This window comes from Solanum dulcamara, chromosome 7, assembly GCF_947179165.1.
Source record: "Solanum dulcamara chromosome 7, daSolDulc1.2, whole genome shotgun sequence".
NCBI classification, from domain to species: Eukaryota; Viridiplantae; Streptophyta; class Magnoliopsida; order Solanales; family Solanaceae; genus Solanum; species Solanum dulcamara.
The window spans coordinates 64,231,506-64,255,318 of record NC_077243.1 but is presented as its reverse complement, the minus strand read 5'-3'; the positions used below and the strand labels follow the sequence as shown (position 1 = coordinate 64,255,318).

Genomic DNA, 23,813 nt, shown 5'->3' with positions numbered 1-23,813 from the left:
GGGGCCTAGACGCCGTTAGGACGTGCGATGGAGGCGCCAAGGACGGGCGTGACAGGCGGCAGGGTGCGTCGGTGCGTGGAGGGCAGGGCGCACGCCGGGGCGTTTGGGAGGGGAAGGGGGTGTTTAATAGAATTTAGAGCGCTAGGAATGATGGATGCGATCATACCAGCACTAACGCACCGGATCCCATCAGAACTCCGAAGTTAAGCGTGCTTGGGCGAGAGTAGTACTAGGATGGGTGACCCCCTGGGAAGTCCTCGTGTTGCATCCCTCCTTTTTGTCGGAATTCGGCACGGTTTCGTCTACTCGACAACAAGTATTTTTTTGCGGACACGACATTCGGGGTCTAGACGCCGTTAGGACGTGCGATGGAGGCGCTAAGGACGGGCGTGACAGGCGGCAGGGTGCGTCGGTGCGTGGAGGGCAGGGCGCACGCCGGGGCGTTTGGGAGGGGAAGGGGGTGTTTAATAGAATTTAGAGCGATAGGAATGATGGATGCGATCATACCAGCACTAACGCACCGGATCCCATCAGAACTCCGAAGTTAAGCGTGCTTGGGCGAGAGTAGTACTAGGATGGGTGACCCCCTGGGAAGTCCTCGTGTTGCATCCCTCCTTTTTGTCGGAATTCGGCACGGTTTCGTCTACTCGACAACAAGTATTTTTTTGCGTACACGACATTCGGGGCCTAGACGCCGTTAGGACGTGCGATGGAGGCGCTAAGGACGGGCGTGACAGGCGGCAGGGTGCGTCGGTGCGTGGAGGGCAGGGCGCACGCCGGGGCGTTTGGGAGGGGAAGGGGGTGTTTAATAGAATTTAGAGCGCTAGGAATGATGGATGCGATCATACCAGCACTAACGCACCGGATCCCATCAGAACTCCGAAGTTAAGCGTGCTTGGGCGAGAGTAGTACTAGGATGGGTGACCCCCTGGGAAGTCCTCGTGTTGCATCCCTCCTTTTTGTCGGAATTCGGCACGGTTTCGTCTACTCGACAACAAGTATTTTTTTGCGGACACGACATTCGGGGCCTAGACGCCGTTAGGACGTGCGATGGAGGCGCTAAGGACGGGCGTGACAGGCGGCAGGGTGCGTCGGTGCGTGGAGGGCAGGGCGCACGCCGGGGCGTTTGGGAGGGGAAGGGGGTGTTTAATAGAATTTAGAGCGCTAGGAATGATGGATGCGATCATACCAGCACTAACGCACCGGATCCCATCAGAACTCCGAAGTTAAGCGTGCTTGGGCGAGAGTAGTACTAGGATGGGTGACCCCCTGGGAAGTCCTCGTGTTGCATCCCTCCTTTTTGTCGGAATTCGGCACGGTTTCGTCTACTCGACAACAAGTATTTTTTTGCGGACACGACATTCGGGGCCTAGACGCCGTTAGGACGTGCGATGGAGGCGCTTAGGACGGGCGTGACAGGCGGCAGGGTTCGTCGGTGCGTGGAGGGCAGGGCGCACGCCGGGGCGTTTGGGAGGGGAAGGGGGTGTTTAATAGAATTTAGAGCGCTAGGAATGATGGATGCGATCATACCAGCACTAACGCACCGGATCCCATCAGAACTCCGAAGTTAAGCGTGCTTGGGCGAGAGTAGTACTAGGATGGGTGACCCCCTGGGAAGTCCTCGTGTTGCATCCCTCCTTTTTGTCGGAATTCGGCACGGTTTCGTCTACTCGACAACAAGTATTTTTTTGCGGACACGACATTCGGGGCCTAGACGCCGTTAGGACGTGCGATGGAGGCGCTAAGGACGGGCGTGACAGGCGGCAGGGTGCGTCGGTGCGTGGAGGGCAGGGCGCACGCCGGGGCGTTTGGGAGGGGAAGGGGGTGTTTAATAGAATTTAGAGCGCTAGGAATGATGGATGCGATCATACCCGCACTAACGCACCGGATCCCATCAGAACTCCGAAGTTAAGCGTGCTTGGGCGAGAGTAGTACTAGGATGGGTGACCCCCTGGGAAGTCCTCGTGTTGCATCCCTCCTTTTTGTCGGAATTCGGCACGGTTTCGTCTACTCGACAACAAGTATTTTTTTGCGGACACGACATTCGGGGCCTAGACGCCGTTAGGACGTGCGATGGAGGCGCTAAGGACGGGCGTGACAGGCGGCAGGGTGCGTCGGTGCGTGGAGGGCAGGGCGCACGCCGGGGCGTTTGGGAGGGGAAGGGGGTGTTTAATAGAATTTAGAGCGCTAGGAATGATGGATGCGATCATACCAGCACTAACGCACCGGATCCCATCAGAACTCCGAAGTTAAGCGTGCTTAGGCGAGAGTAGTACTAGGATGGGTGACCCCCTGGGAAGTCCTCGTGTTGCATCCCTCCTTTTTGTCGGAATTCGGCACGGTTTCGTCTACTCGACAACAAGTATTTTTTTGCGGACACGACATTCGGGGCCTAGACGCCGTTAGGACGTGCGATGGAGGCGCTAAGGACGGGCGTGACAGGCGGCAGGGTGCGTCGGTGCGTGGAGGGCAGGGCGCACGCCGGGGCGTTTGGGAGGGGAAGGGGGTGTTTAATAGAATTTAGAGCGCTAGGAATGATGGATGCGATCATACCAGCACTAACGCACCGGATCCCATCAGAACTCCGAAGTTAAGCGTGCTTGGGCGAGAGTAGTACTAGGATGGGTGACCCCCTGGGAAGTCCTCGTGTTGCATCCCTCCTTTTTGTCGGAATTCGGCACGGTTTCGTCTACTCGACAACAAGTATTTTTTTGCGGACACGACATTCGGGGCCTAGACGCCGTTAGGACGTGCGATGGAGGCGCTAAGGACGGGCGTGACAGGCGGCAGGGTGCGTCGGTGCGTGGAGGGCAGGGCGCACGCCGGGGCGTTTGGGAGGGGATGGGGGTGTTTAATAGAATTTAGAGCGCTAGGAATGATGGATGCGATCATACCAGCACTAACGCACCGGATCCCATCAGAACTCCGAAGTTAAGCGTGCTTGGGCGAGAGTAGTACTAGGATGGGTGACCCCCTGGGAAGTCCTCGTGTTGCATCCCTCCTTTTTGTCGGAATTCGGCACGGTTTCGTCTACTCGACAACAAGTATTTTTTTGCGGACACGACATTCGGGGCCTAGACGCCGTTAGGACGTGCGATGGAGGCGCTTAGGACGGGCGTGACAGGCGGTAGGGTTCGTCGGTGCGTGGAGGGCAGGGCGCACGCCGGGGCGTTTGGGAGGGGAAGGGGGTGTTTAATAGAATTTAGAGCGCTAGGAATGATGGATGCGATCATACCAGCACTAACGCACCGGATCCCATCAGAACTCCGAAGTTAAGCGTGCTTGGGCGAGAGTAGTACTAGGATGGGTGACCCCCTGGGAAGTCCTCGTGTTGCATCCCTCCTTTTTGTCGGAATTCGGCACGGTTTCGTCTACTCGACAACAAGTATTTTTTTGCGGACACGACCTTCGGGGCCTAGACGCCGTTAGGACGTGCGATGGAGGCGCTAAGGACGGGCGTGACAGGCGGCAGGGTGCGTCGGTGCGTGGAGGGCAGGGCGCACGCCGGGGCGTTTGGGAGGGGAAGGGGGTGTTTAATAGAATTTAGAGCGCTAGGAATGATGGATGCGATCATACCAGCACTAACGCACCGGATCCCATCAGAACTCCGAAGTTAAGCGTGCTTGGGCGAGAGTAGTACTAGGATGGGTGACCCCCTGGGAAGTCCTCGTGTTGCATCCCTCCTTTTTGTCGGAATTCGGCACGGTTTCGTCTACTCGACAACAAGTATTTTTTTGCGGACACGACATTCGGGGCCTAGACGCCGTTAGGACGTGCGATGGAGGCGCTAAGGACGGGCGTGACAGGCGGCAGGGTGCGTCGGTGCGTGGAGGGCAGGGCGCACGCCGGGGCGTTTGGGAGGGGAAGGGGGTGTTTAATAGAATTTAGAGCGCTAGGAATGATGGATGCGATCATACCAGCACTAACGCACCGGATCCCATCAGAACTCCGAAGTTAAGCGTGCTTGGGCGAGAGTAGTACTAGGATGGGTGACCCCCTGGGAAGTCCTCGTGTTGCATCCCTCCTTTTTGTCGGAATTCGGCACGGTTTCGTCTACTCGACAACAAGTATTTTTTTGCGGACACGACATTCGGGGCCTAGACGCCGTTAGGACGTGCGATGGAGGCGCTTAGGACGGGCGTGACAGGCGGCAGGGTTCGTCGGTGCGTGGAGGGCAGGGCGCACGCCGGGGCGTTTGGGAGGGGAAGGGGGTGTTTAATAGAATTTAGAGCGCTAGGAATGATGGATGCGATCATACCAGCACTAACGCACCGGATCCCATCAGAACTCCGAAGTTAAGCGTGCTTGGGCGAGAGTAGTACTAGGATGGGTGACCCCCTGGGAAGTCCTCGTGTTGCATCCCTCCTTTTTGTCGGAATTCGGCACGGTTTCGTCTACTCGACAACAAGTATTTTTTTGCGGACACGACATTCGGGGCCTAGATGCCGTTAGGACGTGCGATGGAGGCGCTAAGGACGGGCGTGACAGGCGGCAGGGTGCGTCGGTGCGTGGAGGGCAGGGCGCACGCCGGGGCGTTTGGGAGGGGAAGGGGGTGTTTAATAGAATTTAGAGCGCTAGGAATGATGGATGCGATCATACCAGCACTAACGCACCGGATCCCATCAGAACTCCGAAGTTAAGCGTGCTTGGGCGAGAGTAGTACTAGGATGGGTGACCCCCTGGGAAGTCCTCGTGTTGCATCCCTCCTTTTTGTCGGAATTCGGCACGGTTTCGTCTACTCGACAACAAGTATTTTTTTGCGGACACGACATTCGGGGCCTAGACGCCGTTAGGACGTGCGATGGAGGCGCTAAGGACGGGCGTGACAGGCGGCAGGGTGCGTCGGTGCGTGGAGGGCAGGGCGCACGCCGGGGCGTTTGGGAGGGGAAGGGGGTGTTTAATAGAATTTAGAGCGCTAGGAATGATGGATGCGATCATACCAGCACTAACGCACCGGATCCCATCAGAACTCCGAAGTTAAGCGTGCTTGGGCGAGAGTAGTACTAGGATGGGTGACCCCCTGGGAAGTCCTCGTGTTGCATCCCTCCTTTTTGTCGGAATTCGGCACGGTTTCGTCTACTCGACAACAAGTATTTTTTTGCGGACACGACATTCGGGGCCTAGACGCCGTTAGGACGTGCGATGGAGGCGCTAAGGACGGGCGTGACAGGCGGCAGGGTGCGTCGGTGCGTGGAGGGCAGGGCGCACGCCGGGGCTTTTGGGAGGGGAAGGGGGTGTTTAATAGAATTTAGAGCGCTAGGAATGATGGATGCGATCATACCAGCACTAACGCACCGGATCCCATCAGAACTCCGAAGTTAAGCGTGCTTGGGCGAGAGTAGTACTAGGATGGGTGACCCCCTGGGAAGTCCTCGTGTTGCATCCCTCCTTTTTGTCGGAATTCGGCACGGTTTCGTCTACTCGACAACAAGTATTTTTTTGCGGACACGACATTCGGGGCCTAGACGCCGTTAGGACGTGCGATGGAGGCGCTAAGGACGGGCGTGACAGGCGGCAGGGTGCGTCGGTGCGTGGAGGGCAGGGCGCACGCCGGGGCGTTTGGGAGGGGAAGGGGGTGTTTAATAGAATTTAGAGCGCTAGGAATGATGGATGCGATCATACCAGCACTAACGCACCGGATCCCATCAGAACTCCGAAGTTAAGCGTGCTTGGGCGAGAGTAGTACTAGGATGGGTGACCCCCTGGGAAGTCCTCGTGTTGCATCCCTCCTTTTTGTCGGAATTCGGCACGGTTTCGTCTACTCGACAACAAGTATTTTTTTGCGGACACGACATTCGGGGCCTAGACGCCGTTAGGACGTGCGATGGAGGCGCTAAGGACGGGCGTGACAGGCGGCAGGGTGCGTCGGTGCGTGGAGGGCAGGGCGCACGCCGGGGCGTTTGGGAGGGGAAGGGGGTGTTTAATAGAATTTAGAGCGCTAGGAATGATGGATGCGATCATACCAGCACTAACGCACCGGATCCCATCAGAACTCCGAAGTTAAGCGTGCTTGGGCGAGAGTAGTACTAGGATGGGTGACCCCCTGGGAAGTCCTCGTGTTGCATCCCTCCTTTTTGTCGGAATTCGGCACGGTTTCGTCTACTCGACAACAAGTATTTTTTTGCGGACACGACATTCGGGGCCTAGACGCCGGTAGGACGTGCGATGGAGGCGCTAAGGACGGGCGTGACAGGCGGCAGGGTGCGTCGGTGCGTGGAGGGCAGGGCGCACGCCGGGGCGTTTGGGAGGGGAAGGGGGTGTTTAATAGAATTTAGAGCGCTAGGAATGATGGATGCGATCATACCAGCACTAACGCACCGGATCCCATCAGAACTCCGAAGTTAAGCGTGCTTGGGCGAGAGTAGTACTAGGATGGGTGACCCCCTGGGAAGTCCTCGTGTTGCATCCCTCCTTTTTGTCGGAATTCGGCACGGTTTCGTCTACTCGACAACAAGTATTTTTTTGCGGACACGACATTCGGGGCCTAGACGCCGTTAGGACGTGCGATGGAGGCGCTAAGGACGGGCGTGACAGGCGGCAGGGTGCGTCGGTGCGTGGAGGGCAGGGCGCACGCCGGGGCGTTTGGGAGGGGAAGGGGGTGTTTAATAGAATTTAGAGCGCTAGGAATGATGGATGCGATCATACCAGCACTAACGCACCGGATCCCATCAGAACTCCGAAGTTAAGCGTGCTTGGGCGAGAGTAGTACTAGGATGGGTGACCCCCTGGGAAGTCCTCGTGTTGCATCCCTCCTTTTTGTCGGAATTCGGCACGGTTTCGTCTACTCGACAACAAGTATTTTTTTGCGGACACGACATTCGGGGCCTAGACGCCGTTAGGACGTGCGATGGAGGCGCTAAGGACGGGCGTGACAGGCGGCAGGGTGCGTCGGTGCGTGGAGGGCAGGGCGCACGCCGGGGCGTTTGGGAGGGGAAGGGGGTGTTTAATAGAATTTAGAGCGCTAGGAATGATGGATGCGATCATACCAGCACTAACGCACCGGATCCCATCAGAACTCCGAAGTTAAGCGTGCTTGGGCGAGAGTAGTACTAGGATGGGTGACCCCCTGGGAAGTCCTCGTGTTGCATCCCTCCTTTTTGTCGGAATTCGGCACGGTTTCGTCTACTCGACAACAAGTATTTTTTTGCGGACACGACATTCGGGGCCTAGACGCCGTTAGGACGTGCGATGGAGGCGCTTAGGACGGGCGTGACAGGCGGCAGGGTGCGTCGGTGCGTGGAGGGCAGGGCGCACGCCGGGGCGTTTGGGAGGGGAAGGGGGTGTTTAATAGAATTTAGAGCGCTAGGAATGATGGATGCGATCATACCAGCACTAACGCACCGGATCCCATCAGAACTCCGAAGTTAAGCGTGCTTGGGCGAGAGTAGTACTAGGATGGGTGACCCCCTGGGAAGTCCTCGTGTTGCATCCCTCCTTTTTGTCGGAATTCGGCACGGTTTCGTCTACTCGACAACAAGTATTTTTTTGCGGACACGACATTCGGGGCCTAGACGCCGTTAGGACGTGCGATGGAGGCGCTAAGGACGGGCGTGACAGGCGGCAGGGTGCGTCGGTGCGTGGAGGGCAGGGCGCACGCCGGGGCGTTTGGGAGGGGAAGGGGGTGTTTAATAGAATTTAGAGCGCTAGGAATGATGGATGCGATCATACCAGCACTAACGCACCGGATCCCATCAGAACTCCGAAGTTAAGCGTGCTTGGGCGAGAGTAGTACTAGGATGGGTGACCCCCTGGGAAGTCCTCGTGTTGCATCCCTCCTTTTTGTCGGAATTCGGCACGGTTTCGTCTACTCGACAACAAGTATTTTTTTGCGGACACGACATTCGGGGCCTAGACGCCGTTAGGACGTGCGATGGAGGCGCTAAGGACGGGCGTGACAGGCGGCAGGGTGCGTCGGTGCGTGGAGGGCAGGGCGCACGCCGGGGCGTTTGGGAGGGGAAGGGGGTGTTTAATAGAATTTAGAGCGCTAGGAATGATGGATGCGATCATACCAGCACTAACGCACCGGATCCCATCAGAACTCCGAAGTTAAGCGTGCTTGGGCGAGAGTAGTACTAGGATGGGTGACCCCCTGGGAAGTCCTCGTGTTGCATCCCTCCTTTTTGTCGGAATTCGGCACGGTTTCGTCTACTCGACAACAAGTATTTTTTTGCGGACACGACATTCGGGGCCTAGACGCCGTTAGGACGTGCGATGGAGGCGCTTAGGACGGGCGTGACAGGCGGCAGGGTTCGTCGGTGCGTGGAGGGCAGGGCGCACGCCGGGGCGTTTGGGAGGGGAAGGGGGTGTTTAATAGAATTTAGAGCGCTAGGAATGATGGATGCGATCATACCAGCACTAACGCACCGGATCCCATCAGAACTCCGAAGTTAAGCGTGCTTGGGCGAGAGTAGTACTAGGATGGGTGACCCCCTGGGAAGTCCTCGTGTTGCATCCCTCCTTTTTGTCGGAATTCGGCACGGTTTCGTCTACTCGACAACAAGTATTTTTTTGCGGACACGACATTCGGGGCCTAGACGCCGTTAGGACGTGCGATGGAGGCGCTAAGGACGGGCGTGACAGGCGGCAGGGTGCGTCGGTGCGTGGAGGGCAGGGCGCACGCCGGGGCGTTTGGGAGGGGAAGGGGGTGTTTAATAGAATTTAGAGCGCTAGGAATGATGGATGCGATCATACCAGCACTAACGCACCGGATCCCATCAGAACTCCGAAGTTAAGCGTGCTTGGGCGAGAGTAGTACTAGGATGGGTGACCCCCTGGGAAGTCCTCGTGTTGCATCCCTCCTATTTGTCGGAATTCGGCACGGTTTCGTCTACTCGACAACAAGTATTTTTTTGCGGACACGACATTCGGGGCCTAGACGCCGTTAGGACGTGCGATGGAGGCGCTAAGGACGGGCGTGACAGGCGGCAGGGTGCGTCGGTGCGTGGAGGGCAGGGCGCACGCCGGGGCGTTTGGGAGGGGAAGGGGGTGTTTAATAGAATTTAGAGCGCTAGGAATGATGGATGCGATCATACCAGCACTAACGCACCGGATCCCATCAGAACTCCGAAGTTAAGCGTGCTTGGGCGAGAGTAGTACTAGGATGGGTGACCCCCTGGGAAGTCCTCGTGTTGCATCCCTCCTTTTTGTCGGAATTCGGCACGGTTTCGTCTACTCGACAACAAGTATTTTTTTGCGGACACGACATTCGGGGCCTAGACGCCGTTAGGACGTGCGATGGAGGCGCTAAGGACGGGCGTGACAGGCGGCAGGGTGCGTCGGTGCGTGGAGGGCAGGGCGCACGCCGGGGCGTTTGGGAGGGGAAGGGGGTGTTTAATAGAATTTAGAGCGCTAGGAATGATGGATGCGATCATACCAGCACTAACGCACCGGATCCCATCAGAACTCCGAAGTTAAGCGTGCTTGGGCGAGAGTAGTACTAGGATGGGTGACCCCCTGGGAAGTCCTCGTGTTGCATCCCTCCTTTTTGTCGGAATTCGGCACGGTTTCGTCTACTCGACAACAAGTATTTTTTTGCGGACACGACATTCGGGGCCTAGACGCCGTTAGGACGTGCGATGGAGGCGCTAAGGACGGGCGTGACAGGCGGCAGGGTGCGTCGGTGCGTGGAGGGCAGGGCGCACGCCGGGGCGTTTGGGAGGGGAAGGGGGTGTTTAATAGAATTTAGAGCGCTAGGAATGATGGATGCGATCATACCAGCACTAACGCACCGGATCCCATCAGAACTCCGAAGTTAAGCGTGCTTGGGCGAGAGTAGTACTAGGATGGGTGACCCCCTGGGAAGTCCTCGTGTTGCATCCCTCCTTTTTGTCGGAATTCGGCACGGTTTCGTCTACTCGACAACAAGTATTTTTTTGCGGACACGACATTCGGGGCCTAGACGCCGTTAGGACGTGCGATGGAGGCGCTAAGGACGGGCGTGACAGGCGGCAGGGTGCGTCGGTGCGTGGAGGGCAGGGCGCACGCCGGGGCGTTTGGGAGGGGAAGGGGGTGTTTAATAGAATTTAGAGCGCTAGGAATGATGGATGCGATCATACCAGCACTAACGCACCGGATCCCATCAGAACTCCGAAGTTAAGCGTGCTTGGGCGAGAGTAGTACTAGGATGGGTGACCCCCTGGGAAGTCCTCGTGTTGCATCCCTCCTTTTTGTCGGAATTCGGCACGGTTTCGTCTACTCGACAACAAGTATTTTTTTGCGGACACGACATTCGGGGCCTAGACGCCGTTAGGACGTGCGATGGAGGCGCTAAGGACGGGCGTGACAGGCGGCAGGGTGCGTCGGTGCGTGGAGGGCAGGGCGCACGCCGGGGCGTTTGGGAGGGGAAGGGGGTGTTTAATAGAATTTAGAGCGCTAGGAATGATGGATGCGATCATACCAGCACTAACGCACCGGATCCCATCAGAACTCCGAAGTTAAGCGTGCTTGGGCGAGAGTAGTACTAGGATGGGTGACCCCCTGGGAAGTCCTCGTGTTGCATCCCTCCTTTTTGTCGGAATTCGGCACGGTTTCGTCTACTCGACAACAAGTATTTTTTTGCGGACACGACATTCGGGGCCTAGACGCCGTTAGGACGTGCGATGGAGGCGCTTAGGACGGGCGTGACAGGCGGCAGGGTGCGTCGGTGCGTGGAGGGCAGGGCGCACGCCGGGGCGTTTGGGAGGGGAAGGGGGTGTTTAATAGAATTTAGAGCGCTAGGAATGATGGATGCGATCATACCAGCACTAACGCACCGGATCCCATCAGAACTCCGAAGTTAAGCGTGCTTGGGCGAGAGTAGTACTAGGATGGGTGACCCCCTGGGAAGTCCTCGTGTTGCATCCCTCCTTTTTGTCGGAATTCGGCACGGTTTCGTCTACTCGACAACAAGTATTTTTTTGCGGACACGACATTCGGGGCCTAGACGCCGTTAGGACGTGCGATGGAGGCGCTAAGGACGGGCGTGACAGGCGGCAGGGTGCGTCGGTGCGTGGAGGGCAGGGCGCACGCCGGGGCGTTTGGGAGGGGAAGGGGGTGTTTAATAGAATTTAGAGCGCTAGGAATGATGGATGCGATCATACCAGCACTAACGCACCGGATCCCATCAGAACTCCGAAGTTAAGCGTGCTTGGGCGAGAGTAGTACTAGGATGGGTGACCCCCTGGGAAGTCCTCGTGTTGCATCCCTCCTTTTTGTCGGAATTCGGCACGGTTTCGTCTACTCGACAACAAGTATTTTTTTGCGGACACGACATTCGGGGCCTAGACGCCGTTAGGACGTGCGATGGAGGCGCTAAGGACGGGCGTGACAGGCGGCAGGGTGCGTCGGTGCGTGGAGGGCAGGGCGCACGCCGGGGCGTTTGGGAGGGGAAGGGGGTGTTTAATAGAATTTAGAGCGCTAGGAATGATGGATGCGATCATACCAGCACTAACGCACCGGATCCCATCAGAACTCCGAAGTTAAGCGTGCTTGGGCGAGAGTAGTACTAGGATGGGTGACCCCCTGGGAAGTCCTCGTGTTGCATCCCTCCTTTTTGTCGGAATTCGGCACGGTTTCGTCTACTCGACAACAAGTATTTTTTTGCGGACACGACATTCGGGGCCTAGACGCCGTTAGGACGTGCGATGGAGGCGCTTAGGACGGGCGTGACAGGCGGCAGGGTTCGTCGGTGCGTGGAGGGCAGGGCGCACGCCGGGGCGTTTGGGAGGGGAAGGGGGTGTTTAATAGAATTTAGAGCGCTAGGAATGATGGATGCGATCATACCAGCACTAACGCACCGGATCCCATCAGAACTCCGAAGTTAAGCGTGCTTGGGCGAGAGTAGTACTAGGATGGGTGACCCCCTGGGAAGTCCTCGTGTTGCATCCCTCCTTTTTGTCGGAATTCGGCACGGTTTCGTCTACTCGACAACAAGTATTTTTTTGCGGACACGACATTCGGGGCCTAGACGCCGTTAGGACGTGCGATGGAGGCGCTAAGGACGGGCGTGACAGGCGGCAGGGTGCGTCGGTGCGTGGAGGGCAGGGCGCACGCCGGGGCGTTTGGGAGGGGAAGGGGGTGTTTAATAGAATTTAGAGCGCTAGGAATGATGGATGCGATCATACCAGCACTAACGCACCGGATCCCATCAGAACTCCGAAGTTAAGCGTGCTTGGGCGAGAGTAGTACTAGGATGGGTGACCCCCTGGGAAGTCCTCGTGTTGCATCCCTCCTTTTTGTCGGAATTCGGCACGGTTTCGTCTACTCGACAACAAGTATTTTTTTGCGGACACGACATTCGGGGCCTAGACGCCGTTAGGACGTGCGATGGAGGCGCTAAGGACGGGCGTGACAGGCGGCAGGGTGCGTCGGTGCGTGGAGGGCAGGGCGCACGCCGGGGCGTTTGGGAGGGGAAGGGGGTGTTTAATAGAATTTAGAGCGCTAGGAATGATGGATGCGATCATACCAGCACTAACGCACCGGATCCCATCAGAACTCCGAAGTTAAGCGTGCTTGGGCGAGAGTAGTACTAGGATGGGTGACCCCCTGGGAAGTCCTCGTGTTGCATCCCTCCTTTTTGTCGGAATTCGGCACGGTTTCGTCTACTCGACAACAAGTATTTTTTTGCGGACACGACATTCGGGGCCTAGACGCCGTTAGGACGTGCGATGGAGGCGCTAAGGACGGGCGTGACAGGCGGCAGGGTGCGTCGGTGCGTGGAGGGCAGGGCGCACGCCGGGGCGTTTGGGAGGGGAAGGGGGTGTTTAATAGAATTTAGAGCGCTAGGAATGATGGATGCGATCATACCAGCACTAACGCACCGGATCCCATCAGAACTCCGAAGTTAAGCGTGCTTGGGCGAGAGTAGTACTAGGATGGGTGACCCCCTGGGAAGTCCTCGTGTTGCATCCCTCCTTTTTGTCGGAATTCGGCACGGTTTCGTCTACTCGACAACAAGTATTTTTTTGCGGACACGACATTCGGGGCCTAGACGCCGTTAGGACGTGCGATGGAGGCGCTAAGGACGGGCGTGACAGGCGGCAGGGTGCGTCGGTGCGTGGAGGGCAGGGCGCACGCCGGGGCGTTTGGGAGGGGAAGGGGGTGTTTAATAGAATTTAGAGCGCTAGGAATGATGGATGCGATCATACCAGCACTAACGCACCGGATCCCATCAGAACTCCGAAGTTAAGCGTGCTTGGGCGAGAGTAGTACTAGGATGGGTGACCCCCTGGGAAGTCCTCGTGTTGCATCCCTCCTTTTTGTCGGAATTCGGCACGGTTTCGTCTACTCGACAACAAGTATTTTTTTGCGGACACGACATTCGGGGCCTAGACGCCGTTAGGACGTGCGATGGAGGCGCTAAGGACGGGCGTGACAGGCGGCAGGGTGCGTCGGTGCGTGGAGGGCAGGGCGCACGCCGGGGCGTTTGGGAGGGGAAGGGGGTGTTTAATAGAATTTAGAGCGCTAGGAATGATGGATGCGATCATACCAGCACTAACGCACCGGATCCCATCAGAACTCCGAAGTTAAGCGTGCTTGGGCGAGAGTAGTACTAGGATGGGTGACCCCCTGGGAAGTCCTCGTGTTGCATCCCTCCTTTTTGTCGGAATTCGGCACGGTTTCGTCTACTCGACAACAAGTATTTTTTTGCGGACACGACATTCGGGGCCTAGACGCCGTTAGGACGTGCGATGGAGGCGCTAAGGACGGGCGTGACAGGCGGCAGGGTGCGTCGGTGCGTGGAGGGCAGGGCGCACGCCGGGGCGTTTGGGAGGGGAAGGGGGTGTTTAATAGAATTTAGAGCGCTAGGAATGATGGATGCGATCATACCAGCACTAACGCACCGGATCCCATCAGAACTCCGAAGTTAAGCGTGCTTGGGCGAGAGTAGTACTAGGATGGGTGACCCCCTGGGAAGTCCTCGTGTTGCATCCCTCCTTTTTGTCGGAATTCGGCACGGTTTCGTCTACTCGACAACAAGTATTTTTTTGCGGACACGACATTCGGGGCCTAGACGCCGTTAGGACGTGCGATGGAGGCGCTAAGGACGGGCGTGACAGGCGGCAGGGTGCGTCGGTGCGTGGAGGGCAGGGCGCACGCCGGGGCGTTTGGGAGGGGAAGGGGGTGTTTAATAGAATTTAGAGCGCTAGGAATGATGGATGCGATCATACCAGCACTAACGCACCGGATCCCATCAGAACTCCGAAGTTAAGCGTGCTTGGGCGAGAGTAGTACTAGGATGGGTGACCCCCTGGGAAGTCCTCGTGTTGCATCCCTCCTTTTTGTCGGAATTCGGCACGGTTTCGTCTAATCGACAACAAGTATTTTTTTGCGGACACGACATTCGGGGCCTAGACGCCGTTAGGACGTGCGATGGAGGCGCTAAGGACGGGCGTGACAGGCGGCAGGGTGCGTCGGTGCGTGGAGGGCAGGGCGCACGCCGGGGCATTTGGGAGGGGAAGGGGGTGTTTAATAGAATTTAGAGCGCTAGGAATGATGGATGCGATCATACCAGCACTAACGCACCGGATCCCATCAGAACTCCGAAGTTAAGCGTGCTTGGGCGAGAGTAGTACTAGGATGGGTGACCCCCTGGGAAGTCCTCGTGTTGCATCCCTCCTTTTTGTCGGAATTCGGCACGGTTTCGTCTACTCGACAACAAGTATTTTTTTGCGGACACGACATTCGGGGCCTAGACGCCGTTAGGACGTGCGATGGAGGCGCTTAGGACGGGCGTGACAGGCGGCAGGGTGCGTCGGTGCGTGGAGGGCAGGGCGCACGCCGGGGCGTTTGGGAGGGGAAGGGGGTGTTTAATAGAATTTAGAGCGCTAGGAATGATGGATGCGATCATACCAGCACTAACGCACCGGATCCCATCAGAACTCCGAAGTTAAGCGTGCTTGGGCGAGAGTAGTACTAGGATGGGTGACCCCCTGGGAAGTCCTCGTGTTGCATCCCTCCTTTTTGTCGGAATTCGGCACGGTTTCGTCTACTCGACAACAAGTATTTTTTTGCGGACACGACATTCGGGGCCTAGACGCCGTTAGGACGTGCGATGGAGGCGCTAAGGACGGGCGTGACAGGCGGCAGGGTGCGTCGGTGCGTGGAGGGCAGGGCGCACGCCGGGGCGTTTGGGAGGGGAAGGGGGTGTTTAATAGAATTTAGAGCGCTAGGAATGATGGATGCGATCATACCAGCACTAACGCACCGGATCCCATCAGAACTCCGAAGTTAAGCGTGCTTGGGCGAGAGTAGTACTAGGATGGGTGACCCCCTGGGAAGTCCTCGTGTTGCATCCCTCCTTTTTGTCGGAATTCGGCACGGTTTCGTCTACTCGACAACAAGTATTTTTTTGCGGACACGACATTCGGGGCCTAGACGCCGTTAGGACGTGCGATGGAGGCGCTAAGGACGGGCGTGACAGGCGGCAGGGTGCGTCGGTGCGTGGAGGGCAGGGCGCACGCCGGGGCGTTTGGGAGGGGAAGGGGGTGTTTAATAGAATTTAGAGCGCTAGGAATGATGGATGCGATCATACCAGCACTAACGCACCGGATCCCATCAGAACTCCGAAGTTAAGCGTGCTTGGGCGAGAGTAGTACTAGGATGGGTGACCCCCTGGGAAGTCCTCGTGTTGCATCCCTCCTTTTTGTCGGAATTCGGCACGGTTTCGTCTACTCGACAACAAGTATTTTTTTGCGGACACGACATTCGGGGCCTAGACGCCGTTAGGACGTGCGATGGAGGCGCTAAGGACGGGCGTGACAGGCGGCAGGGTGCGTCGGTGCGTGGAGGGCAGGGCGCAAGCCGGGGCGTTTGGGAGGGGAAGGGGGTGTTTAATAGAATTTAGAGCGCTAGGAATGATGGATGCGATCATACCAGCACTAACGCACCGGATCCCATCAGAACTCCGAAGTTAAGCGTGCTTGGGCGAGAGTAGTACTAGGATGGGTGACCCCCTGGGAAGTCCTCGTGTTGCATCCCTCCTTTTTGTCGGAATTCGGCACGGTTTCGTCTACTCGACAACAAGTATTTTTTTGCGGACACGACATTCGGGGCCTAGACGCCGTTAGGACGTGCGATGGAGGCGCTTAGGACGGGCGTGACAGGCGGCAGGGTGCGTCGGTGCGTGGAGGGCAGGGCGCACGCCGGGGCGTTTGGGAGGGGAAGGGGGTGTTTAATAGAATTTAGAGCGCTAGGAATGATGGATGCGATCATACCAGCACTAACGCACCGGATCCCATCAGAACTCCGAAGTTAAGCGTGCTTGGGCGAGAGTAGTACTAGGATGGGTGACCCCCTGGGAAGTCCTCGTGTTGCATCCCTCCTTTTTGTCGGAATTCGGCACGGTTTCGTCTACTCGACAACAAGTATTTTTTTGCGGACACGACATTCGGGGCCTAGACGCCGTTAGGACGTGCGATGGAGGCGCTAAGGACGGGCGTGACAGGCGGCAGGGTGCGTCGGTGCGTGGAGGGCAGGGCGCACGCCGGGGCGTTTGGGAGGGGAAGGGGGTGTTTAATAGAATTTAGAGCGCTAGGAATGATGGATGCGATCATACCAGCACTAACGCACCGGATCCCATCAGAACTACGAAGTTAAGCGTGCTTGGGCGAGAGTAGTACTAGGATGGGTGACCCCCTGGGAAGTCCTCGTGTTGCATCCCTCCTTTTTGTCGGAATTCGGCACGGTTTCGTCTACTCGACAACAAGTATTTTTTTGCGGACACGAGATTCGGGGCCTAGACGCCGTTAGGACGTGCGATGGAGGCGCTAAGGACGGGCGTGACAGGCGGCAGGGTGCGTCGGTGCGTGGAGGGCAGGGCGCACGCCGGGGCGTTTGGGAGGGGAAGGGGGTGTTTAATAGAATTTAGAGCGCTAGGAATGATGGATGCGATCATACCAGCACTAACGCACCGGATCCCATCAGAACTCCGAAGTTAAGCGTGCTTGGGCGAGAGTAGTACTAGGATGGGTGACCCCCTGGGAAGTCCTCGTGTTGCATCCCTCCTTTTTGTCGGAATTCGGCACGGTTTCGTCTACTCGACAACAAGTATTTTTTTGCGGACACGACATTCGGGGCCTAGACGCCGTTAGGACGTGCGATGGAGGCGCTTAGGACGGGCGTGACAGGCGGCAGGGTTCGTCGGTGCGTGGAGGGCAGGGCGCACGCCGGGGCGTTTGGGAGGGGAAGGGGGTGTTTAATAGAATTTAGAGCGCTAGGAATGATGGATGCGATCATACCAGCACTAACGCACCGGATCCCATCAGAACTCCGAAGTTAAGCGTGCTTGGGCGAGAGTAGTACTAGGATGGGTGACCCCCTGGGAAGTCCTCGTGTTGCATCCCTCCTTTTTGTCGGAATTCGGCACGGTTTCGTCTACTCGACAACAAGTATTTTTTTGCGGACACGACATTCGGGGCCTAGACGCCGTTAGGACGTGCGATGGAGGCGCTAAGGACGGGCGTGACAGGCGGCAGGGTGCGTCGGTGCGTGGAGGGCAGGGCGCACGCCGGGGCGTTTGGGAGGGGAAGGGGGTGTTTAATAGAATTTAGAGCGCTAGGAATGATGGATGCGATCATACCAGCACTAACGCACCGGATCCCATCAGAACTCCGAAGTTAAGCGTGCTTGGGCGAGAGTAGTACTAGGATGGGTGACCCCCTGGGAAGTCCTCGTGTTGCATCCCTCCTTTTTGTCGGAATTCGGCACGGTTTCGTCTACTCGACAACAAGTATTTTTTTGCGGACACGACATTCGGGGCCTAGACGCCGTTAGGACGTGCGATGGAGGCGCTAAGGACGGGCGTGACAGGCGGCAGGGTGCGTCGGTGCGTGGAGGGCAGGGCGCACGCCGGGGCGTTTGGGAGGGGAAGGGGGTGTTTAATAGAATTTAGAGCGCTAGGAATGATGGATGCGATCATACCAGCACTAACGCACCGGATCCCATCAGAACTCCGAAGTTAAGCGTGCTTGGGCGAGAGTAGTACTAGGATGGGTGACCCCCTGGGAAGTCCTCGTGTTGCATCCCTCCTTTTTGTCGGAATTCGGCACGGTTTCGTCTACTCGACAACAAGTATTTTTTTGCGGACACGACATTCGGGGCCTAGACGCCGTTAGGACGTGCGATGGAGGCGCTTAGGACGGGCGTGACAGGCGGCAGGGTGCGTCGGTGCGTGGAGGGCAGGGCGCACGCCGGGGCGTTTGGGAGGGGAAGGGGGTGTTTAATAGAATTTAGAGCGCTAGGAATGATGGATGCGATCATACCAGCACTAACGCACCGGATCCCATCAGAACTCCGAAGTTAAGCGTGCTTGGGCGAGAGTAGTACTAGGATGGGTGACCCCCTGGGAAGTCCTCGTGTTGCATCCCTCCTTTTTGTCGGAATTCGGCACGGTTTCGTCTACTCGACAACAAGTATTTTTTTGCGGACACGACATTCGGGGCCTAGACGCCGTTAGGACGTGCGATGGAGGCGCTAAGGACGGGCGTGACAGGCGGCAGGGTGCGTCGGTGCGTGGAGGGCAGGGCGCACGCCGGGGCGTTTGGGAGGGGAAGGGGGTGTTTAATAGAATTTAGAGCGCTAGGAATGATGGATGCGATCATACCAGCACTAACGCACCGGATCCCATCAGAACTCCGAAGTTAAGCGTGCTTGGGCGAGAGTAGTACTAGGATGGGTGACCCCCTGGGAAGTCCTCGTGTTGCATCCCTCCTTTTTGTCGGAATTCGGCACGGTTTCGTCTACTCGACAACAAGTATTTTTTTGCGGACACGACATTCGGGGCCTAGACGCCGTTAGGACGTGCGATGGAGGCGCTAAGGACGGGCGTGACAGGCGGCAGGGTGCGTCGGTGCGTGGAGGGCAGGGCGCACGCCGGGGCGTTTGGGAGGGGAAGGGGGTGTTTAATAGAATTTAGAGCGCTAGGAATGATGGATGCGATCATACCAGCACTAACGCACCGGATCCCATCAGAACTCCGAAGTTAAGCGTGCTTGGGCGAGAGTAGTACTAGGATGGGTGACCCCCTGGGAAGTCCTCGTGTTGCATCCCTCCTTTTTGTCGGAATTCGGCACGGTTTCGTCTACTCGACAACAAGTATTTTTTTGCGGACACGACATTCGGGGCCTAGACGCCGTTAGGACGTGCGATGGAGGCGCTAAGGACGGGCGTGACAGGCGGCAGGGTGCGTCGGTGCGTGGAGGGCAGGGCGCACGCCGGGGCGTTTGGGAGGGGAAGGGGGTGTTTAATAGAATTTAGAGCGCTAGGAATGATGGATGCGATCATACCAGCACTAACGCACCGGATCCCATCAGAACTCCGAAGTTAAGCGTGCTTGGGCGAGAGTAGTACTAGGATGGGTGACCCCCTGGGAAGTCCTCGTGTTGCATCCCTCCTTTTTGTCGGAATTCGGCACGGTTTCGTCTACTCGACAACAAGTATTTTTTTGCGGACACGACATTCGGGGCCTAGACGCCGTTAGGACGTGCGATGGAGGCGCTAAGGACGGGCGTGACAGGCGGCAGGGTGCGTCGGTGCGTGGAGGGCAGGGCGCACGCCGGGGCGTTTGGGAGGGGAAGGGGGTGTTTAATAGAATTTAGAGCGCTAGGAATGATGGATGCGATCATACCAGCACTAACGCACCGGATCCCATCAGAACTCCGAAGTTAAGCGTGCTTGGGCGAGAGTAGTACTAGGATGGGTGACCCCCTGGGAAGTCCTCGTGTTGCATCCCTCCTTTTTGTCGGAATTCGGCACGGTTTCGTCTACTCGACAACAAGTATTTTTTTGCGGACACGACATTCGGGGCCTAGACGCCGTTAGGACGTGCGATGGAGGCGCTTAGGACGGGCGTGACAGGCGGCAGGGTGCGTCGGTGCGTGGAGGGCAGGGCGCACGCCGGGGCGTTTGGGAGGGGAAGGGGGTGTTTAATAGAATTTAGAGCGCTAGGAATGATGGATGCGATCATACCAGCACTAACGCACCGGATCCCATCAGAACTCCGAAGTTAAGCGTGCTTGGGCGAGAGTAGTACTAGGATGGGTGACCCCCTGGGAAGTCCTCGTGTTGCATCCCTCCTTTTTGTCGGAATTCGGCACGGTTTCGTCTACTCGACAACAAGTATTTTTTTGCGGACACGACATTCGGGGCCTAGACGCCGTTAGGACGTGCGATGGAGGCGCTAAGGACGGGCGTGACAGGCGGCAGGGTGCGTCGGTGCGTGGAGGGCAGGGCGCACGCCGGGGCGTTTGGGAGGGGAAGGGGGTGTTTAATAGAATTTAGAGCGCTAGGAATGATGGATGCGATCATACCAGCACTAACGCACCGGATCCCATCAGAACTCCGAAGTTAAGCGTGCTTGGGCGAGAGTAGTACTAGGATGGGTGACCCCCTGGGAAGTCCTCGTGTTGCATCCCTCCTTTTTGTCGGAATTCGGCACGGTTTCGTCTACTCGACAACAAGTATTTTTTTGCGGACACGACATTCGGGGCCTAGACGCCGTTAGGACGTGCGATGGAGGCGCTAAGGACGGGCGTGACAGGCGGCAGGGTGCGTCGGTGCGTGGAGGGCAGGGCGCACGCCGGGGCGTTTGGGAGGGGAAGGGGGTGTTTAATAGAATTTAGAGCGCTAGGAATGATGGATGCGATCATACCAGCACTAACGCACCGGATCCCATCAGAACTCCGAAGTTAAGCGTGCTTGGGCGAGAGTAGTACTAGGATGGGTGACCCCCTGGGAAGTCCTCGTGTTGCATCCCTCCTTTTTGTCGGAATTCGGCATGGTTTCGTCTACTCGACAACAAGTATTTTTTTGCGGACACGACATTCGGGGCCTAGACGCCGTTAGGACGTGCGATGGAGGCGCTTAGGACGGGCGTGACAGGCGGCAGGGTTCGTCGGTGCGTGGAGGGCAGGGCGCACGCCGGGGCGTTTGGGAGGGGAAGGGGGTGTTTAATAGAATTTAGAGCGCTAGGAATGATGGATGCGATCATACCAGCACTAACGCACCGGATCCCATCAGAACTCCGAAGTTAAGCGTGCTTGGGCGAGAGTAGTACTAGGATGGGTGACCCCCTGGGAAGTCCTCGTGTTGCATCCCTCCTTTTTGTCGGAATTCGGCACGGTTTCGTCTACTCGACAACAAGTATTTTTTTGCGGACACGACATTCGGGGCCTAGACGCCGTTAGGACGTGCGATGGAGGCGCTAAGGACGGGCGTGACAGGCGGCAGGGTGCGTCGGTGCGTGGAGGGCAGGGCGCACGCCGGGGCGTTTGGGAGGGGAAGGGGGTGTTTAATAGAATTTAGAGCGCTAGGAATGATGGATGCGATCATACCAGCACTAACGCACCGGATCCCATCAGAACTCCGAAGTTAAGCGTGCTTGGGCGAGAGTAGTACTAGGATGGGTGACCCCCTGGGAAGTCCTCGTGTTGCATCCCTCCTTTTTGTCGGAATTCGGCACGGTTTCGTCTACTCGACAACAAGTATTTTTTTGCGGACACGACATTCGGGGCCTAGACGCCGTTAGGACGTGCGATGGAGGCGCTAAGGACGGGCGTGACAGGCGGCAGGGTGCGTCGGTGCGTGGAGGGCAGGGCGCACGCCGGGGCGTTTGGGAGGGGAAGGGGGTGTTTAATAGAATTTAGAGCGCTAGGAATGATGGATGCGATCATACCAGCACTAACGCACCGGATCCCATCAGAACTCCGAAGTTAAGCGTGCTTGGGCGAGAGTAGTACTAGGATGGGTGACCCCCTGGGAAGTCCTCGTGTTGCATCCCTCCTTTTTGTCGGAATTCGGCACGGTTTCGTCTACTCGACAACAAGTATTTTTTTGCGGACACGACATTCGGGGCCTAGACGCCGTTAGGACGTGCGATGGAGGCGCTAAGGACGGGCGTGACAGGCGGCAGGGTGCGTCGGTGCGTGGAGGGCAGGGCGCACGCCGGGGCGTTTGGGAGGGGAAGGGGGTGTTTAATAGAATTTAGAGCGCTAGGAATGATGGATGCGATCATACCAGCACTAACGCACCGGATCCCATCAGAACTCCGAAGTTAAGCGTGCTTGGGCGAGAGTAGTACTAGGATGGGTGACCCCCTGGGAAGTCCTCGTGTTGCATCCCTCCTTTTTGTCGGAATTCGGCACGGTTTCGTCTACTCGACAACAAGTATTTTTTTGCGGACACGACATTCGGGGCCTAGACGCCGTTAGGACGTGCGATGGAGGCGCTAAGGACGGGCGTGACAGGCGGCAGGGTGCGTCGGTGCGTGGAGGACAGGGCGCACGCCGGGGCGTTTGGGAGGGGAAGGGGGTGTTTAATAGAATTTAGAGCGCTAGGAATGATGGATGCGATCATACCAGCACTAACGCACCGGATCCCATCAGAACTCCGAAGTTAAGCGTGCTTGGGCGAGAGTAGTACTAGGATGGGTGACCCCCTGGGAAGTCCTCGTGTTGCATCCCTCCTTTTTGTCGGAATTCGGCACGGTTTCGTCTACTCGACAACAAGTATTTTTTTGCGGACACGACATTCGGGGCCTAGACGCCGTTAGGACGTGCGATGGAGGCGCTAAGGACGGGCGTGACAGGCGGCAGGGTGCGTCGGTGCGTGGAGGGCAGGGCGCACGCCGGGGCGTTTGGGAGGGGAAGGGGGTGTTTAATAGAATTTAGAGCGCTAGGAATGATGGATGCGATCATACCAGCACTAACGCACCGGATCCCATCAGAACTCCGAAGTTAAGCGTGCTTGGGCGAGAGTAGTACTAGGATGGGTGACCCCCTGGGAAGTCCTCGTGTTGCATCCCTCCTTTTTGTCGGAATTCGGCACGGTTTCGTCTACTCGACAACAAGTATTTTTTTGCGGACACGACATTCGGGGCCTAGACGCCGTTAGGACGTGCAATGGAGGCGCTAAGGACGGGCGTGACAGGCGGCAGGGTGCGTCGGTGCGTAGAGGGCAGGGCGCACGCCGGGGCGTTTGGGAGGGGAAGGGGGTGTTTAATAGAATTTAGAGCGCTAGGAATGATGGATGCGATCATACCAGCACTAACGCACCGGATCCCATCAGAACTCCGAAGTTAAGCGTGCTTGGGCGAGAGTAGTACTAGGATGGGTGACCCCCTGGGAAGTCCTCGTGTTGCATCCCTCCTTTTTGTCGGAATTCGGCACGGTTTCGTCTACTCGACAACAAGTATTTTTTTGCGGACACGACATTCGGGGCCTAGACGCCGTTAGGACGTGCGATGGAGGCGCTAAGGACGGGCGTGACAGGCGGCAGGGTGCGTCGGTGCGTGGAGGGCGGGGCGCACGCCGGGGCGTTTGGGAGGGGAAGGGGGTGTTTAATAGAATTTAGAGCGCTAGGAATGATGGATGCGATCATACCAGCACTAACGCACCGGATCCCATCAGAACTCCGAAGTTAAGCGTGCTTGGGCGAGAGTAGTACTAGGATGGGTGACCCCCTGGGAAGTCCTCGTGTTGCATCCCTCCTTTTTGTCGGAATTCGGCACGGTTTCGTCTACTCGACAACAAGTATTTTTTTGCGGACACGACATTCGGGGCCTAGACGCCGTTAGGACGTGCGATGGAGGCGCTTAGGACGGGCGTGACAGGCGGCAGGGTGCGTCGGTGCGTGGAGGGCAGGGCGCACGCCGGGGCGTTTGGGAGGGGAAGGGGGTGTTTAATAGAATTTAGAGCGCTAGGAATGATGGATGCGATCATACCAGCACTAACGCACCGGATCCCATCAGAACTCCGAAGTTAAGCGTGCTTGGGCGAGAGTAGTACTAGGATGGGTGACCCCCTGGGAAGTCCTCGTGTTGCATCCCTCCTTTTTGTCGG

The 23,813-nt window shown here is 57.4% G+C and overlaps 70 non-coding genes across 70 annotated transcripts; all 70 read left to right on the top strand.

Moving 5' to 3' along the window:
• Positions 1-152: 152 nt before the first annotated feature.
• LOC129897086 (5S ribosomal RNA) lies at positions 153-271 on the top strand. Its single transcript, XR_008768191.1, has one exon. It is a non-coding gene; the product is annotated as a 5S ribosomal RNA (ribosomal RNA).
• Positions 272-493: 222 nt separating this feature from the next.
• On the top strand, positions 494-612 carry LOC129897085 (5S ribosomal RNA). The gene has a single exon (XR_008768190.1). It is a non-coding gene; the product is annotated as a 5S ribosomal RNA (ribosomal RNA).
• A 222-nt stretch (positions 613-834) lies between these two features.
• On the top strand, positions 835-953 carry LOC129897084 (5S ribosomal RNA). The gene has a single exon (XR_008768189.1). It is a non-coding gene; the product is annotated as a 5S ribosomal RNA (ribosomal RNA).
• A 222-nt stretch (positions 954-1,175) lies between these two features.
• On the top strand, positions 1,176-1,294 carry LOC129897082 (5S ribosomal RNA). The gene has a single exon (XR_008768188.1). It is a non-coding gene; the product is annotated as a 5S ribosomal RNA (ribosomal RNA).
• A 222-nt stretch (positions 1,295-1,516) lies between these two features.
• On the top strand, positions 1,517-1,635 carry LOC129897081 (5S ribosomal RNA). Its single transcript, XR_008768187.1, has one exon. It is a non-coding gene; the product is annotated as a 5S ribosomal RNA (ribosomal RNA).
• Positions 1,636-1,857: 222 nt separating this feature from the next.
• Positions 1,858-1,976, top strand: LOC129897419 (5S ribosomal RNA). The gene has a single exon (XR_008768512.1). It is a non-coding gene; the product is annotated as a 5S ribosomal RNA (ribosomal RNA).
• Positions 1,977-2,198: 222 nt separating this feature from the next.
• LOC129897516 (5S ribosomal RNA) lies at positions 2,199-2,317 on the top strand. The gene has a single exon (XR_008768603.1). It is a non-coding gene; the product is annotated as a 5S ribosomal RNA (ribosomal RNA).
• Positions 2,318-2,539: 222 nt separating this feature from the next.
• LOC129897080 (5S ribosomal RNA) lies at positions 2,540-2,658 on the top strand. Its single transcript, XR_008768186.1, has one exon. It is a non-coding gene; the product is annotated as a 5S ribosomal RNA (ribosomal RNA).
• Positions 2,659-2,880: 222 nt separating this feature from the next.
• On the top strand, positions 2,881-2,999 carry LOC129897079 (5S ribosomal RNA). Its single transcript, XR_008768185.1, has one exon. It is a non-coding gene; the product is annotated as a 5S ribosomal RNA (ribosomal RNA).
• Positions 3,000-3,221: 222 nt separating this feature from the next.
• Positions 3,222-3,340, top strand: LOC129897078 (5S ribosomal RNA). The gene has a single exon (XR_008768184.1). It is a non-coding gene; the product is annotated as a 5S ribosomal RNA (ribosomal RNA).
• A 222-nt stretch (positions 3,341-3,562) lies between these two features.
• Positions 3,563-3,681, top strand: LOC129897077 (5S ribosomal RNA). The gene has a single exon (XR_008768183.1). It is a non-coding gene; the product is annotated as a 5S ribosomal RNA (ribosomal RNA).
• A 222-nt stretch (positions 3,682-3,903) lies between these two features.
• LOC129897075 (5S ribosomal RNA) lies at positions 3,904-4,022 on the top strand. The gene has a single exon (XR_008768181.1). It is a non-coding gene; the product is annotated as a 5S ribosomal RNA (ribosomal RNA).
• A 222-nt stretch (positions 4,023-4,244) lies between these two features.
• On the top strand, positions 4,245-4,363 carry LOC129897074 (5S ribosomal RNA). Its single transcript, XR_008768180.1, has one exon. It is a non-coding gene; the product is annotated as a 5S ribosomal RNA (ribosomal RNA).
• A 222-nt stretch (positions 4,364-4,585) lies between these two features.
• Positions 4,586-4,704, top strand: LOC129897073 (5S ribosomal RNA). The gene has a single exon (XR_008768179.1). It is a non-coding gene; the product is annotated as a 5S ribosomal RNA (ribosomal RNA).
• Positions 4,705-4,926: 222 nt separating this feature from the next.
• Positions 4,927-5,045, top strand: LOC129897072 (5S ribosomal RNA). Its single transcript, XR_008768178.1, has one exon. It is a non-coding gene; the product is annotated as a 5S ribosomal RNA (ribosomal RNA).
• A 222-nt stretch (positions 5,046-5,267) lies between these two features.
• Positions 5,268-5,386, top strand: LOC129897071 (5S ribosomal RNA). Its single transcript, XR_008768177.1, has one exon. It is a non-coding gene; the product is annotated as a 5S ribosomal RNA (ribosomal RNA).
• Positions 5,387-5,608: 222 nt separating this feature from the next.
• Positions 5,609-5,727, top strand: LOC129897070 (5S ribosomal RNA). The gene has a single exon (XR_008768176.1). It is a non-coding gene; the product is annotated as a 5S ribosomal RNA (ribosomal RNA).
• Positions 5,728-5,949: 222 nt separating this feature from the next.
• On the top strand, positions 5,950-6,068 carry LOC129897069 (5S ribosomal RNA). The gene has a single exon (XR_008768175.1). It is a non-coding gene; the product is annotated as a 5S ribosomal RNA (ribosomal RNA).
• Positions 6,069-6,290: 222 nt separating this feature from the next.
• Positions 6,291-6,409, top strand: LOC129897068 (5S ribosomal RNA). Its single transcript, XR_008768174.1, has one exon. It is a non-coding gene; the product is annotated as a 5S ribosomal RNA (ribosomal RNA).
• A 222-nt stretch (positions 6,410-6,631) lies between these two features.
• On the top strand, positions 6,632-6,750 carry LOC129897067 (5S ribosomal RNA). The gene has a single exon (XR_008768173.1). It is a non-coding gene; the product is annotated as a 5S ribosomal RNA (ribosomal RNA).
• Positions 6,751-6,972: 222 nt separating this feature from the next.
• Positions 6,973-7,091, top strand: LOC129897066 (5S ribosomal RNA). Its single transcript, XR_008768172.1, has one exon. It is a non-coding gene; the product is annotated as a 5S ribosomal RNA (ribosomal RNA).
• Positions 7,092-7,313: 222 nt separating this feature from the next.
• On the top strand, positions 7,314-7,432 carry LOC129897064 (5S ribosomal RNA). Its single transcript, XR_008768170.1, has one exon. It is a non-coding gene; the product is annotated as a 5S ribosomal RNA (ribosomal RNA).
• A 222-nt stretch (positions 7,433-7,654) lies between these two features.
• LOC129897063 (5S ribosomal RNA) lies at positions 7,655-7,773 on the top strand. The gene has a single exon (XR_008768169.1). It is a non-coding gene; the product is annotated as a 5S ribosomal RNA (ribosomal RNA).
• Positions 7,774-7,995: 222 nt separating this feature from the next.
• On the top strand, positions 7,996-8,114 carry LOC129897062 (5S ribosomal RNA). Its single transcript, XR_008768168.1, has one exon. It is a non-coding gene; the product is annotated as a 5S ribosomal RNA (ribosomal RNA).
• A 222-nt stretch (positions 8,115-8,336) lies between these two features.
• Positions 8,337-8,455, top strand: LOC129897061 (5S ribosomal RNA). Its single transcript, XR_008768167.1, has one exon. It is a non-coding gene; the product is annotated as a 5S ribosomal RNA (ribosomal RNA).
• Positions 8,456-8,677: 222 nt separating this feature from the next.
• On the top strand, positions 8,678-8,796 carry LOC129897060 (5S ribosomal RNA). Its single transcript, XR_008768166.1, has one exon. It is a non-coding gene; the product is annotated as a 5S ribosomal RNA (ribosomal RNA).
• Positions 8,797-9,018: 222 nt separating this feature from the next.
• LOC129897059 (5S ribosomal RNA) lies at positions 9,019-9,137 on the top strand. Its single transcript, XR_008768165.1, has one exon. It is a non-coding gene; the product is annotated as a 5S ribosomal RNA (ribosomal RNA).
• Positions 9,138-9,359: 222 nt separating this feature from the next.
• LOC129897058 (5S ribosomal RNA) lies at positions 9,360-9,478 on the top strand. The gene has a single exon (XR_008768164.1). It is a non-coding gene; the product is annotated as a 5S ribosomal RNA (ribosomal RNA).
• Positions 9,479-9,700: 222 nt separating this feature from the next.
• On the top strand, positions 9,701-9,819 carry LOC129897056 (5S ribosomal RNA). Its single transcript, XR_008768163.1, has one exon. It is a non-coding gene; the product is annotated as a 5S ribosomal RNA (ribosomal RNA).
• Positions 9,820-10,041: 222 nt separating this feature from the next.
• On the top strand, positions 10,042-10,160 carry LOC129897055 (5S ribosomal RNA). Its single transcript, XR_008768162.1, has one exon. It is a non-coding gene; the product is annotated as a 5S ribosomal RNA (ribosomal RNA).
• A 222-nt stretch (positions 10,161-10,382) lies between these two features.
• LOC129897054 (5S ribosomal RNA) lies at positions 10,383-10,501 on the top strand. Its single transcript, XR_008768161.1, has one exon. It is a non-coding gene; the product is annotated as a 5S ribosomal RNA (ribosomal RNA).
• Positions 10,502-10,723: 222 nt separating this feature from the next.
• LOC129897052 (5S ribosomal RNA) lies at positions 10,724-10,842 on the top strand. The gene has a single exon (XR_008768159.1). It is a non-coding gene; the product is annotated as a 5S ribosomal RNA (ribosomal RNA).
• A 222-nt stretch (positions 10,843-11,064) lies between these two features.
• Positions 11,065-11,183, top strand: LOC129897051 (5S ribosomal RNA). The gene has a single exon (XR_008768158.1). It is a non-coding gene; the product is annotated as a 5S ribosomal RNA (ribosomal RNA).
• A 222-nt stretch (positions 11,184-11,405) lies between these two features.
• On the top strand, positions 11,406-11,524 carry LOC129897050 (5S ribosomal RNA). Its single transcript, XR_008768157.1, has one exon. It is a non-coding gene; the product is annotated as a 5S ribosomal RNA (ribosomal RNA).
• Positions 11,525-11,746: 222 nt separating this feature from the next.
• Positions 11,747-11,865, top strand: LOC129897049 (5S ribosomal RNA). Its single transcript, XR_008768156.1, has one exon. It is a non-coding gene; the product is annotated as a 5S ribosomal RNA (ribosomal RNA).
• A 222-nt stretch (positions 11,866-12,087) lies between these two features.
• On the top strand, positions 12,088-12,206 carry LOC129897048 (5S ribosomal RNA). The gene has a single exon (XR_008768155.1). It is a non-coding gene; the product is annotated as a 5S ribosomal RNA (ribosomal RNA).
• Positions 12,207-12,428: 222 nt separating this feature from the next.
• On the top strand, positions 12,429-12,547 carry LOC129897046 (5S ribosomal RNA). Its single transcript, XR_008768153.1, has one exon. It is a non-coding gene; the product is annotated as a 5S ribosomal RNA (ribosomal RNA).
• A 222-nt stretch (positions 12,548-12,769) lies between these two features.
• LOC129897045 (5S ribosomal RNA) lies at positions 12,770-12,888 on the top strand. Its single transcript, XR_008768152.1, has one exon. It is a non-coding gene; the product is annotated as a 5S ribosomal RNA (ribosomal RNA).
• Positions 12,889-13,110: 222 nt separating this feature from the next.
• On the top strand, positions 13,111-13,229 carry LOC129897044 (5S ribosomal RNA). Its single transcript, XR_008768151.1, has one exon. It is a non-coding gene; the product is annotated as a 5S ribosomal RNA (ribosomal RNA).
• Positions 13,230-13,451: 222 nt separating this feature from the next.
• Positions 13,452-13,570, top strand: LOC129897043 (5S ribosomal RNA). Its single transcript, XR_008768150.1, has one exon. It is a non-coding gene; the product is annotated as a 5S ribosomal RNA (ribosomal RNA).
• A 222-nt stretch (positions 13,571-13,792) lies between these two features.
• LOC129897042 (5S ribosomal RNA) lies at positions 13,793-13,911 on the top strand. Its single transcript, XR_008768149.1, has one exon. It is a non-coding gene; the product is annotated as a 5S ribosomal RNA (ribosomal RNA).
• A 222-nt stretch (positions 13,912-14,133) lies between these two features.
• LOC129897040 (5S ribosomal RNA) lies at positions 14,134-14,252 on the top strand. The gene has a single exon (XR_008768147.1). It is a non-coding gene; the product is annotated as a 5S ribosomal RNA (ribosomal RNA).
• Positions 14,253-14,474: 222 nt separating this feature from the next.
• On the top strand, positions 14,475-14,593 carry LOC129897039 (5S ribosomal RNA). Its single transcript, XR_008768146.1, has one exon. It is a non-coding gene; the product is annotated as a 5S ribosomal RNA (ribosomal RNA).
• Positions 14,594-14,815: 222 nt separating this feature from the next.
• LOC129897038 (5S ribosomal RNA) lies at positions 14,816-14,934 on the top strand. The gene has a single exon (XR_008768145.1). It is a non-coding gene; the product is annotated as a 5S ribosomal RNA (ribosomal RNA).
• Positions 14,935-15,156: 222 nt separating this feature from the next.
• Positions 15,157-15,275, top strand: LOC129897037 (5S ribosomal RNA). Its single transcript, XR_008768144.1, has one exon. It is a non-coding gene; the product is annotated as a 5S ribosomal RNA (ribosomal RNA).
• Positions 15,276-15,497: 222 nt separating this feature from the next.
• Positions 15,498-15,616, top strand: LOC129897036 (5S ribosomal RNA). The gene has a single exon (XR_008768143.1). It is a non-coding gene; the product is annotated as a 5S ribosomal RNA (ribosomal RNA).
• Positions 15,617-15,838: 222 nt separating this feature from the next.
• Positions 15,839-15,957, top strand: LOC129897035 (5S ribosomal RNA). The gene has a single exon (XR_008768142.1). It is a non-coding gene; the product is annotated as a 5S ribosomal RNA (ribosomal RNA).
• A 222-nt stretch (positions 15,958-16,179) lies between these two features.
• Positions 16,180-16,298, top strand: LOC129897034 (5S ribosomal RNA). The gene has a single exon (XR_008768141.1). It is a non-coding gene; the product is annotated as a 5S ribosomal RNA (ribosomal RNA).
• Positions 16,299-16,520: 222 nt separating this feature from the next.
• Positions 16,521-16,639, top strand: LOC129897622 (5S ribosomal RNA). Its single transcript, XR_008768702.1, has one exon. It is a non-coding gene; the product is annotated as a 5S ribosomal RNA (ribosomal RNA).
• A 222-nt stretch (positions 16,640-16,861) lies between these two features.
• On the top strand, positions 16,862-16,980 carry LOC129897033 (5S ribosomal RNA). Its single transcript, XR_008768140.1, has one exon. It is a non-coding gene; the product is annotated as a 5S ribosomal RNA (ribosomal RNA).
• A 222-nt stretch (positions 16,981-17,202) lies between these two features.
• LOC129897032 (5S ribosomal RNA) lies at positions 17,203-17,321 on the top strand. The gene has a single exon (XR_008768139.1). It is a non-coding gene; the product is annotated as a 5S ribosomal RNA (ribosomal RNA).
• Positions 17,322-17,543: 222 nt separating this feature from the next.
• On the top strand, positions 17,544-17,662 carry LOC129897031 (5S ribosomal RNA). Its single transcript, XR_008768138.1, has one exon. It is a non-coding gene; the product is annotated as a 5S ribosomal RNA (ribosomal RNA).
• A 222-nt stretch (positions 17,663-17,884) lies between these two features.
• On the top strand, positions 17,885-18,003 carry LOC129897029 (5S ribosomal RNA). Its single transcript, XR_008768136.1, has one exon. It is a non-coding gene; the product is annotated as a 5S ribosomal RNA (ribosomal RNA).
• Positions 18,004-18,225: 222 nt separating this feature from the next.
• On the top strand, positions 18,226-18,344 carry LOC129897028 (5S ribosomal RNA). The gene has a single exon (XR_008768135.1). It is a non-coding gene; the product is annotated as a 5S ribosomal RNA (ribosomal RNA).
• Positions 18,345-18,566: 222 nt separating this feature from the next.
• On the top strand, positions 18,567-18,685 carry LOC129897027 (5S ribosomal RNA). Its single transcript, XR_008768134.1, has one exon. It is a non-coding gene; the product is annotated as a 5S ribosomal RNA (ribosomal RNA).
• A 222-nt stretch (positions 18,686-18,907) lies between these two features.
• Positions 18,908-19,026, top strand: LOC129897026 (5S ribosomal RNA). Its single transcript, XR_008768133.1, has one exon. It is a non-coding gene; the product is annotated as a 5S ribosomal RNA (ribosomal RNA).
• A 222-nt stretch (positions 19,027-19,248) lies between these two features.
• On the top strand, positions 19,249-19,367 carry LOC129897025 (5S ribosomal RNA). The gene has a single exon (XR_008768132.1). It is a non-coding gene; the product is annotated as a 5S ribosomal RNA (ribosomal RNA).
• Positions 19,368-19,589: 222 nt separating this feature from the next.
• LOC129897024 (5S ribosomal RNA) lies at positions 19,590-19,708 on the top strand. The gene has a single exon (XR_008768131.1). It is a non-coding gene; the product is annotated as a 5S ribosomal RNA (ribosomal RNA).
• A 222-nt stretch (positions 19,709-19,930) lies between these two features.
• Positions 19,931-20,049, top strand: LOC129897023 (5S ribosomal RNA). The gene has a single exon (XR_008768130.1). It is a non-coding gene; the product is annotated as a 5S ribosomal RNA (ribosomal RNA).
• A 222-nt stretch (positions 20,050-20,271) lies between these two features.
• LOC129897022 (5S ribosomal RNA) lies at positions 20,272-20,390 on the top strand. The gene has a single exon (XR_008768129.1). It is a non-coding gene; the product is annotated as a 5S ribosomal RNA (ribosomal RNA).
• Positions 20,391-20,612: 222 nt separating this feature from the next.
• Positions 20,613-20,731, top strand: LOC129897020 (5S ribosomal RNA). The gene has a single exon (XR_008768128.1). It is a non-coding gene; the product is annotated as a 5S ribosomal RNA (ribosomal RNA).
• A 222-nt stretch (positions 20,732-20,953) lies between these two features.
• On the top strand, positions 20,954-21,072 carry LOC129897019 (5S ribosomal RNA). The gene has a single exon (XR_008768127.1). It is a non-coding gene; the product is annotated as a 5S ribosomal RNA (ribosomal RNA).
• Positions 21,073-21,294: 222 nt separating this feature from the next.
• Positions 21,295-21,413, top strand: LOC129897017 (5S ribosomal RNA). The gene has a single exon (XR_008768125.1). It is a non-coding gene; the product is annotated as a 5S ribosomal RNA (ribosomal RNA).
• Positions 21,414-21,635: 222 nt separating this feature from the next.
• Positions 21,636-21,754, top strand: LOC129897016 (5S ribosomal RNA). Its single transcript, XR_008768124.1, has one exon. It is a non-coding gene; the product is annotated as a 5S ribosomal RNA (ribosomal RNA).
• Positions 21,755-21,976: 222 nt separating this feature from the next.
• LOC129897014 (5S ribosomal RNA) lies at positions 21,977-22,095 on the top strand. Its single transcript, XR_008768122.1, has one exon. It is a non-coding gene; the product is annotated as a 5S ribosomal RNA (ribosomal RNA).
• Positions 22,096-22,317: 222 nt separating this feature from the next.
• Positions 22,318-22,436, top strand: LOC129897013 (5S ribosomal RNA). The gene has a single exon (XR_008768121.1). It is a non-coding gene; the product is annotated as a 5S ribosomal RNA (ribosomal RNA).
• Positions 22,437-22,658: 222 nt separating this feature from the next.
• LOC129897012 (5S ribosomal RNA) lies at positions 22,659-22,777 on the top strand. The gene has a single exon (XR_008768120.1). It is a non-coding gene; the product is annotated as a 5S ribosomal RNA (ribosomal RNA).
• A 222-nt stretch (positions 22,778-22,999) lies between these two features.
• On the top strand, positions 23,000-23,118 carry LOC129897011 (5S ribosomal RNA). Its single transcript, XR_008768119.1, has one exon. It is a non-coding gene; the product is annotated as a 5S ribosomal RNA (ribosomal RNA).
• A 222-nt stretch (positions 23,119-23,340) lies between these two features.
• LOC129897010 (5S ribosomal RNA) lies at positions 23,341-23,459 on the top strand. Its single transcript, XR_008768118.1, has one exon. It is a non-coding gene; the product is annotated as a 5S ribosomal RNA (ribosomal RNA).
• Positions 23,460-23,681: 222 nt separating this feature from the next.
• Positions 23,682-23,800, top strand: LOC129897009 (5S ribosomal RNA). The gene has a single exon (XR_008768117.1). It is a non-coding gene; the product is annotated as a 5S ribosomal RNA (ribosomal RNA).
• Positions 23,801-23,813: the final 13 nt, after the last annotated feature.